Consider the following 8,959-nt stretch of genomic DNA (forward strand, 5'->3'; position numbering starts at 1 on the left):
CTCCTGTGGGTGGGCATTGGGCGGAAACCACAGAGTGGCCCAGAGAGACATGTTCCAGAAACAGAAAAACAGTCTCATGAAGAAAGGGCAGAAGCCTTTGGAAACCTCTTCACAAGCAGAAAAGAAGGCCATTGTGGCTTTACTTATCTGATCTCCTTTGGTCTGTTGCATGTGTGTGGAGCCCAGATTCTTGTCCCTGTTCAGGGCGCCATTGTATTGTTTTCTCCGGGCTGGCTTCATGGGAGGTAATAGATGACCAGAAACACATGGCTGAGCTGAGAACACAGTTTAATCTTTACTCATGAGCGGGCAAACAGTCCAAACACCTAATCACCACACCATGTGCTTCTCCATCTTTCTCCTCCGGCAGCAGAGTCAGGAACCCAGGAAGTACGTAAGCTGGGGGCGGGGAGAAGGGAGAAGAGTGAAACTAGCAAGGGCTAAACCAAATCTCCCGGAGGCAGGGGGGAGTGAGGCCAAACCAATGTAACAGAAAAGACCATGTAAATAGACCACAATGTCAAGCAATGTAACAGAAGCAGAACTAGATCCCAGAAGCAGAACTAGAAGCATACCAACAGCTTCCTTTAATTCTTTTGTTTCCTTATTTATTTTCTGCCTGATGGATCTATCATTTTGAGAGAGTAGGGAGTTTAAGTTTCAATCTATATTGATATTGTTATCAATGTATATTTTTTAATTTATTTTTATTTATTGGACAGCCAGAAATTGAGAGAAGGGGGAGATAGAGAGACAGAGAGACATCTATATCCTTGCTTCACCACTTACAAAGCTTTCCCCTTGCAGGTGTGGACCGGAGGCTTGAACCTGGTTCTTGCACACAGTAACATGCACTCAACCAGGTGTGCTACCACCTGGCCCTGTACATTTTTTTTAGGGGAGTGTGTGAATGCAGTCCCCCACTACCACAAATTATGCTGTCGAGTTTCCCACATTTGGGGAAATTGCGGGGGTCAGCACATCTGGAGTGCAAAGATTAAGCCTTGCCCTGGGAAAACCACCTTCCTGATTATGGTATATCCCCTGCCAGGTAAGTATTCAATGTACTTTCTCAAGTGGCTCAGTAGCTGTTTTACATATTTTACTGGCCCCTCATTTGAGACATAGATGTTGATTATTGTGACTTCTTCTTGGTTGTCTGACCTGCTTAGCATGATATAGTGATAATCTTTGTCTTTTATTAGTTTGAAATCCATTGTATCACATATGAATATGGCTGTCCCAGCTTTTCTTGAGGTCCATTGGCTTGTATCATAGTTTTCTACCCTTTCACTTTGAACCTATCTTTATCTTGTTAAGTCAAGTATGTCTCCTGGATACAGCATATGGTTGGATCATGTTTTCTGATCCATATTCCAACTCCATGTTTTTATGGATGAGTTCAGACCATTAATTTTTAATATAATAACAGAATTGAGGTTTTTTTTCTATCTTTATTTAATAAGATTTTTTAGTGTTCTTGTGTTTATTTACTTTGACAAAAGTCCCTTTAGAGTTTCCTATAAGGCTAGTTTGACTGCAATTGATTGTTTTCTGAAATGTTTTTATTCTTCCCTCCAATTTGAAGGAAAGTCTAGCAGGATAGAGTATTCTTAGTTGGAAGCCTTTCTCATTTAGCACACAATAGTTATCTTGTCATTCCCTTCTGACTTTTAGAGTTTCAGTTGACAAATCTGCTGATGGTTTATGGCTTTACCTCTGTACATTACCCTTTGTTTTCCTCTTGCTGCTTTCAGTAACTTTTTTGTCTTCCGTCTTTGCAAGTTTGATTATAATGCATCTTAGTGTATGCAATTTGAATCAATTTTGTTCAGCATTAGCTAAGCTTCTTGCATCATTATGTTTCCCATTTTTCATCTGGGGGAAGTTCCTTGCTATTACTTGTCAAGCATTTGTTCCTTCCTCTACTTCTGATAAACTGATAATTCTGATGCTGTTGTGCTTTAAGTCATCACACATGTCAATGATATTGTTTCATTGTCTCTTAGCCTGTTCTCTAACTCTACCACTCTTTTGTTAGTTTGTCATTTTCACTATTGATGACTCTTTAAGTCTCTGTTCTGCTTAAAAAGTCCTCTACTATTTGTCAGTTACTTTATTTTGTCTGTTTGTTCCACTGTTGTAGCTTTGAGTACACTTATTGTGTGACTTTGTCCTACTCTTGTGGCTTTAGCTTTGCTTTTGTGCTATTTTGTTGGGCTATTGTGGCATTCATTTTGGCTTATGCTGCAATTAATTCATTTATTTTGGATCTTGGTTCTTTTATTTCTTCTAGGTTTTGACTCATATTCTTCTTTTTTCCCCTATATTTTGGTTTCCTATTTTCAGTCTCTGATTCCTGGTTCTGGTTTCCTATTTTCATGTCTCTGATATCTGATTACTGTAAAAAATGACGACTAATCCCTAGCACTGCAAAAACGGTATCATCTGTTTTCCATCTACACCATGCCTCGGCCTCGCATGAGCTTAATGTGCAGCTTGATGATACGAGAATCCGGCATGAAGCCCAGCCAGTCTATCTTGGCGTTACTCTTGATCGCACTCTGTCATTTCACGAACATCTCATAAAAACTGCAGCAAAGGTGGGCACGAGGAATAACATCATTGCAAGACTGGCCAGCTCCTCATGGGGTGCAAGCGCTTCCACACTACGATCATCATCTCTGGCATTATGCTATTCCACTGCAGAATACTGTGCCCCAGTATGGTTCCATAGCCCCCATGTCCACTTGGTAGATTCCAAATTATATTCCTCCATGAGGATAATTTCTGGACCCATCTGTTCCACCCCGGTTCCATGGCTGCCAGTTCTTAGCAACATCGCCCCGCCAGATATCCGTTGGGATGCAGCATCATCTAAGTTCATTTCCCATGTCTACGCTCGACCGGACCTGCCAATATACGCGGATATCTTCCCCCACCCTGTCCAACGCTTGACGTCTCATCATCCAATCTGGTCTCCTATGCCTACACTGAAGTTCTCTGTTCCAGACTCTTGGAAACAGAGTTGTTAGTCAGCTGAGGTACGGAAGAAGGTCAAATGCTAGAAGAAGAAGTGGAGTTTTCATCCATGAATTGTATGGCAAACATGTGGGCTAGTTTTCCAGGTTCCACTTCAAAGATTCTGATTGTCTCTGGTTTATTAGAGATTTCTTATTTTTGCTTTTCTTGGTATGCTGGTGGGCTGGATTATCTTAGTCCTCCCAACACACTCCAGTTTACCATGTGTTCTCAGAGATCGGTGGTTTGTTAGTGATGTCAGAGGTGTGCCACACCAAGAAGATATCACTTGAGGTAGACACAAAGTGGTCCCTGGGGTAGTCATTGTGCTCAAAGTTGTTCAGTAAGACATTGAATGGGTTTCTGGGCTGGGGAGCTTGTTAGGGTATCTTTGGAACTGAGTGTAGGTCAGAGTCCTATCCTATATAGAATGCCACCTGGCTGTTTCTGGGTGGATAACTTGGGGTCTGGCAGGTACACATGGAAGCTCAGCACTTCCTGGGTGCCTCTGTGTAGAAGGAATACAACCTGGTTTTCTTTATCCTGTTATGTAGAGTCTGGTGATGCAAGAGGGGATTCAATAACTCTGATAGAGCCCATTGTGGACTGCCAGTTAGCTGGTAGTGTGCCTGTTTTACCTCTACAGGACTTGCACCTGGGAGTTGGAAACCACACTGACTCAAACACAGTATAACCTTCAAAGGAAGGTACTATTTGGGTTCCAGTGGATGCACAGACAGGTTTTGGTATCTGACATAACCCTAACACAATGGAGCCTGGTGGGAGAAGTTACTGTTGCTAGTCTGGATGTATAGGGGAGGGGTCCTCACTCATCAGCCTAATCCAATGATGGGGAGGGAGAGGCAGCTCTGACTCCCCTTAGATAATCAGGGAATTGGGAACTGCACTCATCCATGGGAAAACAGTTAAGCCTGAGAAAGGGAGAGGCTTCTTTGGATGCTCTGTATACATACAGGTAGTCGGGGACCTCAATTGCTCCAGTTAATACAACAATATCGAGGGGCAGGGGGTGACCACTAGATCCCCTAGATGGTCACACTGTAGTTGGGAATCACACTCTCCTGCTCTAATACAGTGAAGCCTGGGGCATGGGGAAGATCACTCTGGTTCCCCTACAAGCACAATGGTATTGGGGACCACACTTGTCTGCACTAATACAGTGAAGCCTGGGAAGAGGCTGGGTTGGTTCCCCTAGACTTGCAAGCAGGAGTTGAGGACCACACTTGACAGCCTAAACACAGTGAATCTGGGGTGGTGTGTGTGTGTGTGTGTGTGTGTGTGTGTGTGTGTCGGGGGGTGGCGCTCTGGCTTCCCTGGATTCACACATGGGAGTTGGGATCCATACTTATCAGAACACAGTGGAACCTGGATGGGGCCCAGGTCTGGCTTTTTTAGGACTTAGTGTAAGGCTCTTCCCATCAGTAGTATAGGCAGGTTGAAACCAGGTATCTTGGGGTGGAAGACTAACTCAGGGCTCCATGCACAAGGTCTATAAGGTTTGTGGATGCAGAGGTGGTGCTGGCAACTGGAGTCTGGGGAATCCAGACAGGGAGTTCCTTGCCTTGTTCTTTGTTTCCTTTCCAGTGCTCCTTCTTTGTATCCTCGTCTGAATTTTGTGTACCTCAAGGATTGCTTCTACGTTTGTTGGTTCATTTACTTCCCTTAGTTATTGCTTCTGTTGTGTCCATTTCACAGAGAACAATCCTCCAGTTGCCAGTTGCTCACCATCTTCTTTCTTCCCTAAAAGTTGGTGTTCTAATAAGCTCAACTAGCTCCCTGATCCTCTCAGAAAAAAAATCATTACAAATTATACCCTCTAGATGTATGAAATCATTACATGTTCAAACAGTGAAATAAAGATTTTTCTAAAGTATAGCACATAAACCTACAGGTAGAGAGAATCTGTTTAAGTTCAATTATAATGTTAGCCATATGTTAGGAACAAGCAGGAATTAAAAATAATGCATTTATTAATGTCAAACTGATGTGCTCCTTCCCAGTAGACTTAAATTCCCTAATTAATTTTATATCCCATAGAAAATTGTAAATGAAAATGCTAACTCTCATTCAACAAAGGCTAACTCCTACAAATCATTATTCTATAATGGTAAACAACAACAACAACATCAAATCCTGTAACAAATTCAGGATAATTATTGCCATTTAAGGGAATTAGATTATTCTCTCTAAGCAAATCAAAGACAAAAGAAAACATGTCATTATCAACAGGGAAGGAAGTAAAAAAATGTTCTTGAGGGTTCATATGGTGATGCATTTGGTTGGTGCATATTTTACAGTGCATAAGCACCCGGGTTTGAGCCCCAGGTCCCCACCTGCAGGGGGAAAGTTTTGCAGGTGGTGAAGCAGTGTTTCAGGTGTTTCTCTGTCTCTCCGTCTCTATCACTCCCTTCCCTCTCAATTTCTGGATGTCTCTATCAAATAAATAAATGTAATTTTAAAAAAAGTCCTTGAAAACTATATTGATCTTTTACTGCTGGGAATGGAACCCAGGTCTCACAATTACTAGACATAGATTTCTTTTTGTTGTCATTGCTGCTTAGTTACTCAGGGAAAACACTTTCAGATAGAGACAAAAACAGAGAGAGGACACCACAGCACCAAGGCTTCCTCTAATTCCATAGAAGTTGAGCTCAAACCTGTGCTGCACATATGGCAAAACATGAACCCTCTCAGGTGAGCTACCTTGCTGAAAAGAGAAACAACCAAAGCGGTTCGGGAGATGGCATAGTGTTAAAGCACTGGACTGACTCTCAAGCATGAGGTCCCTAGTTCAATTCCTTGCAGCACATGTACCAGAATGCCAGAATGATGTCTGTCTGTCTGTTTATCTCTATCTCTCTCTCTCATCTCTCTCTCTCAATCTCTCTTTCTTTTTATCCTACTAACTTTCTCATGCATAAATAAATAAAATAAAATAAAAGAAGAAGAAGAAGAAAAAGGAAAGAAAGGTGACCAAAGAATCACCCTTATGACATCCATGAAGTTCAAGTTGGCTTTGTCTTTGGTATTACTGTATAGTACTAGAATAGAAAGCAGTGACTTCTGCACTCAGGGCATGAATTCTCCCTGTTGAACCATCACCCAGATTCAATTTATTGATATTTTAAATTCAGTGATCAGAAACATAAAGGGAGATACTTGAGTTTGAGTATTTTGTGAGGATATAATCATTGGGAAAAACCATATTTAATCCTTTTAGATAAATCATTTGGGCATATATGTGAGACATAACAAACAATATTCAAAATGAATAATTTTTAAAAGACAAACTTATTAAACCCATGATAAAAACCTAAGTCCCTACCAGTTCATGGTCACAGCTGGGAACATTCTAGGCTGTATTCTTTAAATGACCAGTCTTCCTAAAGTGGCTGAGTTGTATGACCCAGTCTTCCTTTGGAGAGGGAGGTAGTTCTTACCATTGATATTTTACAGTGAGGGTAAGATCCTGAAAGGCACACAAAAGAGCTTATGATGACAAAGTATCAAACATCCCTAAATCATATTAAATCACTAATAAGAAATAATACTTTAAAAGTTAACATCAATGAAAAATATAGTAAATGTTTTTCAACATCATAGAAAACTAAAAGAGGAAGCTAATAGAATATGTACAGGTCGGGGGGTTCCCGGAAGATGGTGGACTGAGAAGCTGCTACTGGCTGAGCTCTGACCACATCTCCTGGAAACTGTAGGATTTTCTGCCTTTAGTAGGCCAGCCAATAAGGGGTCCTAGCGGTGACACTAAGGAGGTGACTATAACTTAATTTGGGTTAAGAAATAGAGTAAGAAAAAAGGGGAAATTTTTTTTTCTTCCTTTTAATTTCTAAGCATACCTCCTTCCCTGTCCCCCCCCATAACCAGTCCCTGGGGACCAGCTCCTAGCAGGATCCCCTGATAGGAGTTCCTTTTCTTTACCAAATTCCTGTCCCACAAGGGAGTATCATTAATTCTAAGTCTATACCCTTCTGAAACCTCTGGCCTTTTTTCTTTCTAAGTAGCCAACCCCCCGCCACCTCACCCCACATAGCTAATTAAATAATTAAAAATAAATACATTAAAACAAAAACCTTTCCTTTCACTGCCCTTTTATGATTGTTCTTTTTCTTATCTTTTTCTTTTTTCTCCCTCTCTCTCTCTTTTTTTTTTTTGAATTTCTCATTCATGTCAGCCTTTCTTCCGTAATCCTACAGCTTCCAAAGGCACAGCCCCCAGCCCCCACACCAACAAACAGTGTGCTTTTTTGAATTCACTGATACACATTTGGGAATTTCTTTTCACTGCTCTTTAATTACAGCTCTTTTTCTTATCTTCTCCCTTTTCTCTCTTGCCTCTTTTTTTTATCTTGTCATACAGTTCTTCCATCTTCTTTGCCTTTCTGAACTTGTGAATTATTTTGGGGAAGAAATCTGACGCAGAGTGGACTCTATATGTGTGTATCTCTGCTCTAGTTCTCTTTCACTTCGTGTTACCCGTAGAATATACAGTGGAAAGTAGATTTGCATAACTGTCTATTCTTGCTATCCTTTCTTTCTTTTCTCTTTCTTCATCATTGGGATTTGGTTACTATTTATTCACAGACTGGATAAATTGTTTGGCTAACTGGTAATGATTAAACTGCTTCAATACTTGCTTCAGATGCTACTGTAATTGCTGAGGTTGGTGAGTGCAATTGTCATAAAGGTATTTAGTACAGTGTTACTTGTACTCAAGACACAACAACTGAGGAACAACAGAGCATAAAAAAAAAGAAACACATAAATCAAAAAAATGGGTAGATCAAAAACAAATAAAACTGCTAAGCCCATGAATGAAGACAAGAGCCCAGAAGAAACTACAAATCAGCCAGAAGTAACCACAGATAAGAAAAGTATGCAAGCAATAATAAACTTATTAATCACAGAAATGAAAACAACATTGGAGGAAAGGAATGGCAGTATTAGGGAAACAACAGTTAAGACCCCCAAGGAAAATACTGATTATCTTGAGGCAATTAGAGAACTGAAAGCTGAAATAGCTGTAATGAAGAAAGAAGCTGAGGCAAGGGAAAGCAGACTAACAGAAGCAGAAAACAAAATTAGTCAGATAGAGGATGAGTTAGAGAAAACTAAGAAAGAGGTGAAAGAGCTTAAAAAGAGATTGATTGACACAGACAACAACAGCAGAGACACATGGGATGATCTCAAAAGATGTAACATTCATATAATTGGCCTGCCAGAGGAAGAAAGAGAGGAAGGGGAAACAAACATTCTAGAGGAAATAATAGAAGAAAACTTCCCAGACCTGAATAACAGAAAGGACATCAAGATTCAAGAGGCCCAGAGAGTACCAAACAGAATCAACCCAGACCTAAAGACACCAAGACACATCATAGTCACAATAAGAAGAAGTAAGGATAAACAAAGGATCCTAAAGGCTGCAAGAGAGAAACAAAAAGTCACATACAAGGGAAAACCCATAAGATTATCTGCAGACTTCTCCACCCAAAGTCTAAAATCCAGAATGCCAAGATATCTATCGAGCCCTGCATGAAAAAGGGTTTCAACCAAGGGTAATATATCCTGCTAGACTTTCATTCAAACTAGATGGAGGGATCAAAACCTTCTTAGATAAACAACAGTTAAAGGAGACAACCATCACCAAGACGGCCCTGAAAGAGGTACTAAAAGACCTCTTATAAACAAGAACATCACTATAATACTTGCAATATATCAGAGTAAACAAATTGTTTTTTAGAACAATGGCACTACAATACATTAAATCCATAATATCAATAAATGTCAATGGCTTAAACTCACCCATCAAAAGGCACAAGGTGGGGGGATAGATCAGAAAACATAACCCAACCATATGCTGCTTGCAAGAATCCCATCTGTCACAAAAGATAAACACAGAC

General features: G+C 40.5%; 1 non-coding gene across 1 annotated transcript; it reads right to left on the reverse strand.

The window, feature by feature from the left end:
- Positions 1–895: 895 nt before the first annotated feature.
- LOC132538348 (U1 spliceosomal RNA) lies at positions 896–1,059 on the reverse strand. Its single transcript, XR_009549745.1, has one exon. It is a non-coding gene; the product is annotated as a U1 spliceosomal RNA (small nuclear RNA).
- Positions 1,060–8,959: the final 7,900 nt, after the last annotated feature.

The sequence above is a fragment of the Erinaceus europaeus genome, chromosome 4, assembly GCF_950295315.1.
Source record: "Erinaceus europaeus chromosome 4, mEriEur2.1, whole genome shotgun sequence".
NCBI lineage: Eukaryota > Metazoa > Chordata > Mammalia > Eulipotyphla > Erinaceidae > Erinaceus > Erinaceus europaeus.